Source organism: Callorhinus ursinus, unplaced genomic scaffold (assembly GCF_003265705.2).
Source record: "Callorhinus ursinus isolate GAN/ISIS: 27379988/994484 unplaced genomic scaffold, GSC_fseal_2.0 scaffold22, whole genome shotgun sequence".
NCBI lineage: Eukaryota > Metazoa > Chordata > Mammalia > Carnivora > Otariidae > Callorhinus > Callorhinus ursinus.
The window spans coordinates 9,689,326-9,701,128 of NW_027397084.1; the positions used below are offsets into that span (position 1 = coordinate 9,689,326).

The 11,803-nt window shown below is 42.4% G+C and overlaps 1 pseudogene; it reads right to left on the reverse strand.

The window, feature by feature from the left end:
* Positions 1-11,128: 11,128 nt before the first annotated feature.
* LOC112837773 (multifunctional methyltransferase subunit TRM112-like protein pseudogene) lies at positions 11,129-11,507 on the reverse strand (annotated as a pseudogene).
* Positions 11,508-11,803: the final 296 nt, after the last annotated feature.

Here is an 11,803-nt window from a genome sequence, read left to right on the forward strand (position 1 = left end):
GAAGTCGAGTTCTTTCTGTGTGTCAGGTTAATGATTTTAAGGACCACGGAAGACTGAACACCTAACAGCCAATTTCCTTCCACTTGAAAAGAAGAGGCTTGAAAATGCAGTGCGCAACAAAGAACACGAGTTGAATGCTGTTGGAAAGAAAAGTGCGATTTTTATTTTTTTGAGCACCTGGATAAAGTCATACTTCAGTCCACTGGATGAGCCAGTAAATTATCTTTGCCTTTTGTTGTATGTTGCTGCTTGAGCTACTTTGAGTTTAGTTCCTAATACTTACAATGGAAAGGGTCCTGGTTAATTTATAAACACAGTTTAAAACACTTCCAGGATTCACAGCCGAAAATTGCAACATTTCTTTGGGTGTTTTGGCCTTTTGATCAACTTTTTGGAATAATAGAGTTAACCCCCAATTACTTGTGCTAATGTAGGTCCTAAAATATGAGGTGGTTACTTCCTGGATGACTGACCACATAGCTTGGCTATGTCTCTTCGGTACCAGGGATTGCTTTCTCTGCAGTAATACCAAACTGGAGAGAGATTAAAACAAGGACTGCCCCAGCACGAAATGAGGGGATGTCTTGATAAGGTTTTCTTCTTTGCTCTCACTCCACAAACTTTGAAGATGTTCACTGGTCAATCTCACCAACTAAAAGGCTGATCCATGGGACAGGAAACGAACACACTGAGTCCAGAGGTGCAACCTCAGGCTGCTCATGCCTCCACTGTGACAGGCATGCTGTGAGGAAAGGTTCCCCAAGAAGGCCTGTCAAGAAGTGGTTGCACATTGAATCACCTGGGGAACTTTATAAAATATAAACACTTGGGTCTCACCTGAGAGAGCGATTGATTTACTGGTCCAGGGTATGACCACAGCATCGGGGTTTTACCTCCCCACCCCCCCCACAAGTGATTCTGCTGTACAAAGTTGAGAAGTGCCATCATGAAGAGACTGTGGAACTTACATGGCTTGATGTATAGCAAAGTCTTAGTCTCAGCTCATTGATTTTGAAGGATTTGGACTAGTTAGTGTCAATGGAGAGACCGGGGGTAGCGTTTAGAGAAGCAGAGAGCCATACCTTTTGGAAAATTTGGGAGTTCTCCTCAGACAGCACCACACCACGGTGGTCTTGGGGTACTTGTGGTGCCTCACCTGGATATTCCTTGCAAGGTCCCCAGAGTGTGCTTCTCAGCTAATCACAGGGAATCATGCCTAGGCCTACTCTCATTTACAGCTTGCTGCTGAAATCATTCGCCACAGATTTCAAATGCCTTCCCTCAGAGCGCCTTATTCCTTCCTACTCATTAGACCAACAACATCAAAAAGCAGAAACCAGAGAGAGCTACACGGGAGGTTCTTAGCCAAAGATTCAGAGATCCCCATGGGCAGACGTGACCGTTTTAGTGGAAGCTCATCTGTAAAGATTTTTTACAAATATTATCTTCCCATTCCTCCATATCCAGTATCTATCTATTGCTTCAAACTCGGGTAATTTCCATAGATAATTCTGATAAGGCATACCTGGTATAACCATCCATTGCTAACATGGTGCCTGGGGGGATGTCAAGAGTTTCATGGACCATGCCCTCCCTGCAAATGATAAGCAACACTTTAAGCTTGTGACTTTAGTTTGTGTATAGAATTAGATCATTTAAAAATTAGATTATCAAATGGGCCTATAACCTTTCTTGTATTTAAGAATCCTTTCAATACACTAATTATATAAATCCTATCAAAAGATTCTTTTTCTACTTTTCTCATAAAAAAGGTGATACAGTTCTAGCTGTTATCAACAAGACTTTCTAAGAAGACTTTCTAGGTAGATAAAGCTTGAAATTTACTTTTTAAAAAAAGATTACTTCAATTTAATAATTAGACATTAATTAATACCAATCATTACTCACACACTCCTCTATGGTACTGAGAAGACAGGGCTGTCTTGGTCTTTAGGAACATTCAGTGCTATAAGTTTACTTCAGGTTAGCCATAATTCCCTCAATGTTTTATTAGAGAACTCAAGTTTTTTCTTTTTTTTTACATTGAAAAAAGTGTACTTGTAAAATAATTTTCTACTTCCTCTATTCCCATTCCCTAGAGATGGGCAATATGAATAGTGTTGTATGTATCAGACAAGTATGAATACATACTGAGTCGTGCACGCGTGTGTGTGTGTGCATGCATGTTTGTGTGAGTGTGTAACTTTTTTTAACTCATGCAACCATGTAATTCCACTTGTTTTTCTCACTTAACAGTATATCTTGGATATTTTTCTGGGGTACAAAACTACTTTTGAAGGAGTGTATGGCATTATTTTCTGAAAGCATTAGGATCTTGTAAGGAGCATCTTTTCTGTGAAATTGGAATGGAAATAAGAGTCTTTGAATGTCAACTCAACCGCTTTCATCAAAGCAGTCCTCTTCTTCACCTGCACACACTCTGCAGTCCTTGGCCCTTCACCTCTTTTCATTTACCTGGGAGAGGACAGAGCCCTGTTCCTGCTCACCCTGAGCATTTCTTTCAGAACCCATTCAAAGACTCTGAGGTGGCTTCATGCATAAGTTTGCCTCTTAAAATACAGATTTCATTCAGAACCCATTCTGTCAAGTGAGCTCGCACTGCATGTTTCCCATCGTGAGCAAAGAAAAATAGATTTTGCACTAAAATATACCATCTGTGTCAATAGGTGCTGGTGTAGATTTAAATCTGAGCACATTTGTTAGTTTTCATTCCAAGGCATCAAGCGCTGCAGTCATTGTTTCCTGTAGCCCTCAAAAAGAAAGATCTTCCTGGGATCACCAAATCCCTTCTTAGAAGTCAGGTCAAAACATCTGCCGAGAAAGACCTCTCTTGGGTAGAAGCTACCAGAACTTTCTTGCTTGGCTTGTTCAGTGAGTCTTTTTCACCAGAACAGCCCTGGGTGAAAGGCCTTTGAGAAAACAGTTAAAAGTGAGTTCTTTTTATCTCCCACACTGCAAATCCTTTCTCAGTTGCCTCGTGCTTTATATTATGCCTTGTTGCAACGTAAACATTGAAAATTAGTTGTGTACCCCTTTGCCACCCCCACATTGAAGAGATTCTTCCTAGTTTGAGCCAGGACACCAGGAATGTGGAAAAGCCAGTGAAGTTTTAATTGGATTAAACTCTCTGTGTCCTTCTACCCCCAACCTCCTCACTGGTAACTTTCTTGACAGCTTAACTAACAAGAGAATATGCAACAAAGAGATGTAGCCTTCAGCCCGGCTTCCTGCCTTACCTGGGGGGAAGACACCTGGGCCTGCTGGGAGTCGCAACAGGACAGGTAACTGACAATAGCCCCTGCTCTGATACTGTCACCAGCTCCCAGGCTTTGTGCATTTCTGAGATGAAATTAAAACCTGAAATTTTAGCTGCTCAAAGTGATTGGATTCAGCAGGCCCCTTCTGAACTCGAGGTGGGAGTGCCAGAGGGGGAGCCAAGCCACTTCCCTGGTCTTTAATTCCCTTGGCCAAGAAAAATCACAATCTGTCCACTTGGCACGTTTGCGAGGGAAAAGGGGGCAGTACAAATTTTCCTTAATAAAATAATGCTGCTACTAAAGAGCAGCCTTGCGGATGTCACTTGACGCCCCTCTCCCACAGGGCTGGCAGGCAAGAGGCCAGGGTGTGGGGATGTGCAATTGGAGACATTAGTTACACCACCTTAGGTACGGTAGCAAAATAATATTTGATAAATGAAAATAAATCCAGGCAGACACAATTTCCAAATAGTTTTTAGAAGTACCTGTCACTTCCAGACTCTCTTCTTAAGCATAACCCTTGGGTGAGCGAATCCATTTTACCGCTTCTTCCAGGCAGAAAATTTCAGTGTGCCCTAAAAGGATTCAGTGTTTCCAGAGGAGGGTGACAGTCACATTTTCATGAGAAAGTCCTTTCAGGAAGTTCTCACCTGAACCTGGGTGGGGGGTTGGGGGGGGTGGGAATGCCTGCACTCCCATTTCAGAAGTCCTTGGAGGAATCAGATGACACCCCCCCAAGGTATTGCCCCCACAAACAGAAGAGTTGATATATCTAATATCTTTCATAAGAAGATATGCCATTATTAGAGCTAAAGTTGAAAGGCAAATGCCCTTGAGAGGGGGAGCTCGGCTTCAGAATCCCCACTAAGGTGTAAAGGGCTTCTAATTGATCCCACCCTAAGGGCAGGTTTTGATACTGGAGAGGATAAAGGGGTAGGACATAAAAGGAAGGGGTGACCTGGGGATCCAAAGATAAACCTTGTGTCTTGACTTGGTTTTTCATGTACATACAATAGATCTGACAACTTGGGGAACACTGAACCCAGAGTTCCAGTAACAAAAAGATAGAGGAAGGGGAAAAAAACAAAGATATTAAAATAAATTTAAAGTGACCTGGGAAGGTCTAATTTGACATAGTGAGGAACAGCATAATCTTTGGACTTTTCCATGTTATAGGTTTACTGTACCCAGTAATACTGAAGCCAATTATTACATATGTTCTGGGAAACCTGATTGCATTAGTGTCAGAAGTACACAGTGGAAAGGGGCCAGGATACCTGGGTTCCAGGTTTAGTGTCATAATTATGCGACATTTGGTTCAACACAAAATACGGTAAGTGCCTATGTTATGGGTGCTACCTTATGAACTTCCAAATATTCTTTCTATGTCAGTCCATGTAGGAAGTGCATGGCATGTGATAAACAGCAATCGGTAATCAATTTTATCAGGGGCTAACATTGAATTATTTAATTATGTCTAAATACACTGCATTCTGGTAGGAACTGGGTGTGAGAGTACTGGGTTCTTCACTATCCCTTATTTTCACGTTGGTCTTTAAGCGTAGGAATTTGGTCTTAAGATTACCTTCAATGACAAGACACAGTATGAAAAGCAGTGATAAATAAGAAGCATCCCCCTCCATTGAGACAGCTGGTGACATGGGTTATCCTGACACAGGCAATGGGCAGGGAACCATTGGTCACCCTTTTTCTATTGAAAAACTGCCCCAACTCTCAGCCTCTGGACTGGCCTACTACCATCTTAAGAAAACAAGCCCAGACAGTTCTACCTTGGACTGCCAGAAGAACCTAGTGCCAACAACTACACACACACACGCATACACACACACACACACACACACACACACACTATGTATCTCCAAACAGGAAAAAACAAACAAAATGAAAACAATTTTCAGCCCTTGAAAAACAAACCTGAAACAAGATCTGTTTCACCACAGTTCTCAAGTCTAGAAAGCCAGGCCTTAGTAGAAGGCAAGGAAAGGGTAGTTCACTGCTACACTGTGAACTTTTTAAAAAATAAAATATGAAATGCTAGGGGTCTGATTGATGACAGTTAATATAAAGAAAGAAACAAAAATGCTTAGAGTCAGAATTATTTACCCGAGTCTGTGAACTCAGAGCAGGCACATGGACTGAGACTTCAAAAGGGTTAAGAACACTGGATTAGAGAATAGTACACTTAGGTTTATAAATAAGGATGGTTATCTTTTTTATCTTCATGTTGCACAAGAAAGTTCCAAAGGGCCCATATAATAACTTGGCATCTTAGCAAGAGAGATGTTGAATCTCACTTTCTTGAGAGCCAACAGGAAGTGAGGGAATAGGAGGTGCCCCAGGTCTTGGATCTCTGACCACTGCTGCAGAGTGCAACTTGCTTTGCTTTGGGTTAACTGAGTGTAGGAGCTCTCTCTCCTAGATTCTGAGCAAATCACCCAACAGTGGCCATGAGTTTCACCTGAAAGTGATCTGGGTTCTCAGAATCACTCCCTCTTCCATCAGAACTCCCCCCCCCCCCACACACACACCACCACCGGTACTTGCTGAGGAAGCCACTGGCTTAAAGTTTTCTTTTCAATTCATGTCTCAGACTTTACCTTGAGACACTTTATGTCTGCCCCTCTCCATTGGTCCCCAGGAAGCTGGGGTAACACTGTGAGTGGCTCATCATAACCCACTCCCATCCTAGAGACCCACCAGGAGCAAGTAAGGAAGGACATACTTTATGCAAAGTGGCTTATGTTGGAGGCAGCATGGATAGCCTTCCTTAATATTCAGATCTCTCATTAACAGGTTACTTTGATCATGCCAAGCACTTTACAAAGCACTCTGCAGACATGTTCCCATTTTATTCCTATAACAACACTGTACGATTGGTATAATTATCAGTTTGCAGACAAGTGAATCAGGGCTCAGAGAAGTTAAGTTGAAATGCATGCCACAGTCTGTATAACTTCAGAGCCCAAACTCTTAAGTGCTATTCTGTGATAATAAGTTATTTCTATTAGATTGTAAAGTATCCTACAGTTTTGCTCATCTGGTTTATTTTGAAAGAAGTACAACTGTTTGGTTTGAAAGTATCTTCCCTGAACATAAGCTGTCTGCATGTTCCCTTGATTGAAGAAATCAATCCTTCTGCACCTCTCAATTGTGAGTTACAAACCCAGGTACCCAAAGGTAGGAAACATCAGTGAACAAAGTAGGCTGGATGGTACTGGGAAGCACTGGCACAGATGCTCTTGGTATCAACTGGGATTTCATTTAACAGTTAACAGAATAGCTGAGAGTCTGCAACTTAAATAAGTGAGGACTTGTATTTTCACACTTAACAAAAAGTCTGTAGGTAGGCAACCCGTGGTAGGTATAATAACTCAGATTTGCCTTCAGAGGCAAGCCTCCTTCTGTCTTCCTGTTTCACCATCCTCAGCCTATGGCTTCTTTCCTCATGTTCATAAAATGATGGCTGTACCTCCAGCCATTGTGTTTTTATTCTAAGAAGGAAGGGCACAGTGCAAATAGAGCACAGAGAGCACGCCAAGCAGGTCTGTCCCTAGACCCACTTACATGGCGACTCCTGGCCTGGGAAAACTAAGGAGGTCAGTAATGGTGCTGAGCTCATCATCATTCCAAACAAAACTGAGGCTCTGTCAGTGAGGAAGAAGGGGAGTAGATCTACTGGATAGACAACAATGGGAGCAGCAACACTTCACGAAGGGGAACGGCCTCAAGGCAGTTCAGTAGAAGTCTCCCATTTTCCATAGATGCAAGTCAGTGTTGTCACGTCAGCTCCATCACTCACACCACAAACCCTAGAGGAAAGCCCATCTGGGATCTGAATATTTTATGGCCCCAGGTTTCTGTTGTATGCTGTGCCTGATATAAGGAATTCATTAAAGAAAATGGCTCAGTGTGATATGACTGTGAAAGCATGGGCTTGAATTCAGAAGACCCAAGTTCAAGTCCCTCACCTGCCATATGCTACCAGGATGACCCTAGGCAAGTTATCAACCTCAAGTTCTTTATGTTAAAGTCTGTCTAAGACCTGGGCTGCTGTAAGGTTTAAATGATATGACCAGTGTGATTATTATGGTTTTCCATTGACCAGCACTCTTTGGTTACTTAATTTGTTTTGTTATGGAAGTCATTTCATTTCCATACACTTACATTTAAGTCTTTCCTTGGCCCAAAGCATTGTGCTATGCACTGATTCTATTGGGAGAGGAATCTGTGGACTTGCAGTGAGCATCCTTGGAGAGATTGCAGCTCACAGTGCTGAACTTCCCTTCAGATATGCCCTGGCCCATCTTCTCCTTGGAGTCAGTCATTCCTCTTTGGAACTCAGCACTCAGCTCAGAAGCATCTACTTCAGGGGCCTCCCCAAGTCCTCTGTGGTCCTTCTACTCCACTGGCTTCCACGACACTGCACTTCCCTGATTCTTCTCTAATTGTTCTTACTTTTTGTTTTTGTTTTTCCCTTTTGTCTCGTTCATGGGCTCTTTTTTCCTCCCTCTAGTGCCTGGAATGTTGAGATTCCCAGACTCGGGCTGGGACTCTGGCTTAATCGATCCGCTCCATAGATTAATCTCAAACATATTCGTCATTTCTTCTATTTCAGTGTGCTGATAACTCACTAATCTGTATTTGTGGTTAAAACTGTGTCTCACACGCCAGACCATACAGCCTGTGGTTTCCTGGACATGTCTCCAGCAGGTGTTCCAAACCCCTGCAAATGTAAAATATTCAAAACAGAACTCTTCCTCATCCTATGGACTCTGGTCCTCCCTCTATATTCTTCATTTCATGTATCCATACCGTTTACCTGGCCATCTAAGCTAACAAACTCCTGAGTCACCTTGTCCCTTTCTGTCTTCTCTCCTACATGCAATTACTTACAAAGTCTTACGTGAGCTCTAACGTTTGTTGTTGTTGTTGTTTTCCTCTTCTTCTGTCTGGAATATCTTAACAGCTTCCTACTTCACTCCCACTTGTGTTCCACTGACCACAGCTCCTGGAGGAAGAGTAAATAACCAAAATGAAATTGACCAAGTCACTTAAAACCCTTTGACAGCCTCTTGAGGTGTCCATCACTCACTGCTCACTGCAGAAACTTTATCCATGAGTTGTCTGGGAATTCATCCCCTGTGGGACCTCTCTCTCTGTGGGTTATGTGCAGGTGTATGTCATGAGGTCCAGTGTCCCACACCCCCACAACATCTCCCTTCCTGGGTCTAGGGCTCAATCTACTGCGCCTCACTCAATATTCCATGTGTATTTTTGTCAGATGGTTTATATTGATTATTTTCATCGAACAGTTAAAATAGTCAGTAGCATGTTTAACACTTAAATGATTTCCCTGAAGTCTAAGTTTGTGAAGACTGGGTTTTTTTGTCACTCATATTCTGTAAACCCTCAGTAGCATTCCAATATAGAACCAGGCAAGGACATGACAATTAGGAGATTGATCAGAATTCCTGAGCATTTATGGGGCCTCCATCAAGATTTTTTTTCTCCCACTGATGTAGGAGAACCCATTAATATGGAAGCACCTGAGCAGTTAAAATTAGTCACTCTTCAAGACTGTGGATAGGGAAAGTATGTCCTTTGATGTTAACCTTGCTGAAAGGCATAGATACCCTAACTACAAGTATGGTGACATCACCCCTTTGTGTTTGTGTAAATGGGCCAGATTAAAAAGATTAAGAAGGGAGTTGGTCAGAGGTAAAAATGATTGAGTGGCAGTGGAGAGGAGGGAGCAAATCCCTCCCATTTTTTGAAAACAGGCATCACTCATGTCTGTGCAGGTATTTAGGGCAGAGAAGCAGGTAGCTTTCTGAATCATCACCTCTGCTCTGGGCTCTGAGTTCAGTTTTTAGCTCTGACTCTAGCAAACTGAGGACAAGGCTCATGACCACATGGGGGTCTTGTTTGCTTTTCAGTCAAAGAGGAAGGAGAACCCTAAGGCCCTTCTCACAAGATGACACAACAAAGCTTATCAAATGCTTTTGCAGATAGTGAGGGGGAAAAAATAAGGCCACCTAAACTTAATGATTAAGTGCATGATGTATTAATCCACCCCGCTGTGGGACTGACAAGCTAATGGATAGTTCTCGCTTTCGTTTCAGGTTTTTCAATACCTAAGGCAAAAGGATATGCATTCTATAGAGTATATAGGAATGTCAGCTTTAAATATCATGTTTTCTAACTTTTAAGAAGTAATCAAAATTTATAGACATCCCTTTCCTCAATAGAAGTGTTCCTGTCCAGTTCTTGGTTCATTACTACAGCCAATATGAGCTATCAAAAAATCTATCCATAACATTTTCTGGTTTGAAACCTGTCAGTATCTACTGGATGAGTTCCAAACCTGATGTGTAAAATCCCTTACCCTCTGGGCTCTGAGTATATCTTTCTACACTTACTTCTCCCTCCCACCCAATGTTTTTTTGTCTACACCACATACAAGTTATATACACACACACATACAAAGGCACACACACATGGGCACACACCCCACACAAGGAAACACACTGTGTGCACACACATATACAGAAGGACCTACATACACACATAGGAAAGCATATAAGATACACATGGGCACACATATAAGACACACAAATACATATAAAAGCCCATGCACATAAGTGTGCACACAGGCCCACAGAAGGACATGTGTACGTACACACACGTACACATGGGGACAGGTGTTCACACACAGATGCACATATTGCGTTGCATGGAAGGACACATACATGGATGTGTACACACACACACACGCAGCCTTGGGCACATGTCGGAAGACACACACCCTACACTCCATCTCATGCAGATTAATCCTTGTTTTTTCCTGGGTCTCATTTCCAGCAAGGTGGTATAGTCTTTCATTTGGTTCATGAACGAACCAGGCTTCTTGGTGTTCCCAAAAGCACATTAATGCTTCCCTCATTTTAGCTGATTGCTGAAACAACTGGCTCTTTCTCTCAGCGACTACATATAAATTCTCATCACAGACATTGTCAAGAAGCATTGTTTGACCTCACCACTATTCAGAAACAGGTCTTTATTGATGATTATCTATAATCATATGTAGCCTATACATTCTTCTGGATCGGGGATGTCCAAAAGAAATATGAGAGCCACAGATGTGAGGCACACATGTAATTTAAACTTTCCTAGTAGCTGTGTTGAAAAACAAATACAAAGGAGCAAGTAAAATTTTAGTAATGTATTTTATTTAATCTACCACAAAATATTATTTCAACATGTAATAATTATAAAACTATTAATGAGAATTTTACCTTATTTTTTGTGTGTATGCTGGTCCTTGAAATTTAGTGTGTATTTTACACTTAGCGATTTGGACTAACTGCATTTCACGTGTCACAGTTGCATGTGGCTAGTGAATACTGTATAGTGAATACTGAATACACTGCAGCATAGACTTTGCAGAATCCTCTCTGGATCGAATCAGATCAGTAGAAAGCCAGGGGTTGATGGCTACGAAGCTTTGAGACAAATGTGTGGTTGTCTCTAGAACATCTTTGTATGGCACTTAAGGCATGCCTTACGTAAGCTTACCTAACACCAGCATTTACCTTGTTTAGTCTGCTGAATTTTTTTAAAAGTTATTTTTCATGTATTTTTTCTTTGCTGTATTAGATGCATTGGGGGGGGTTGAAACTTTAATGAGAAAAATATATATCGAGCTCAAGAACACTGTGTTTTGTGTGTCACTGCGTCAAGGTTTGGGGATACATGACAGACCTAGCAAATAAGATATACATCAATGAAAACATTCCTGGTTACAGAATGAAAAACTAGCACCTGGCACGATTAAGTCTCGGTTTCCTCATCACTCAGCAGCATGTTGGGGATCCCGTGACTGATGGGGAACAGACGTCCAGACTCTGGGCACTACAAGGTGCCCTCTAGCACATCCACCTCCAGCAGCACGTGGTGCATCTGCCTCAGGAGCTTCTCATCATGCTCATGCCCTTCAATCAGCCCTTTGGTCACCTCAACCAGATTCAAGGGATCTGCCGCCTCCAGAAGTGCCACCCACTCCACCTTGGGTATCATGTGCATCAGGATGTCAGGGTTGAACTCCACGGGGTTGATGCAGACCTCGGTGGCCTGGAGGCGCAGTGGGAAGCCACGGGGCCCCACTCCCCACACATGTAAGCTCAGCAGGTTGTGGGTGAGCAGCTTCATGTGACTACAATGCGCTCTAGATGCATTTTTGTAAACCATTTTAAGTCCTTTTTTTCTTTGTTGTTGGTCTTCTAATGAGACAAGTTGAAAAGAATGGAAGAAGAAGGAGGTACTCATGTTCTTCCATATTGCTGTGATTCTCCGCGTTCGTCTCTGTGCCAAGCCATTCCTGGACCCCTTCTTCTCTCCCCCAGGGCAGGAGCTCCTTGCTTTATGCACACAAGGGCTTGCTCTTCAGTCAGTTCTTCAATAATGCTACACGTTTCCCTAAAAATCACTGTGCTATGCAAAATCAA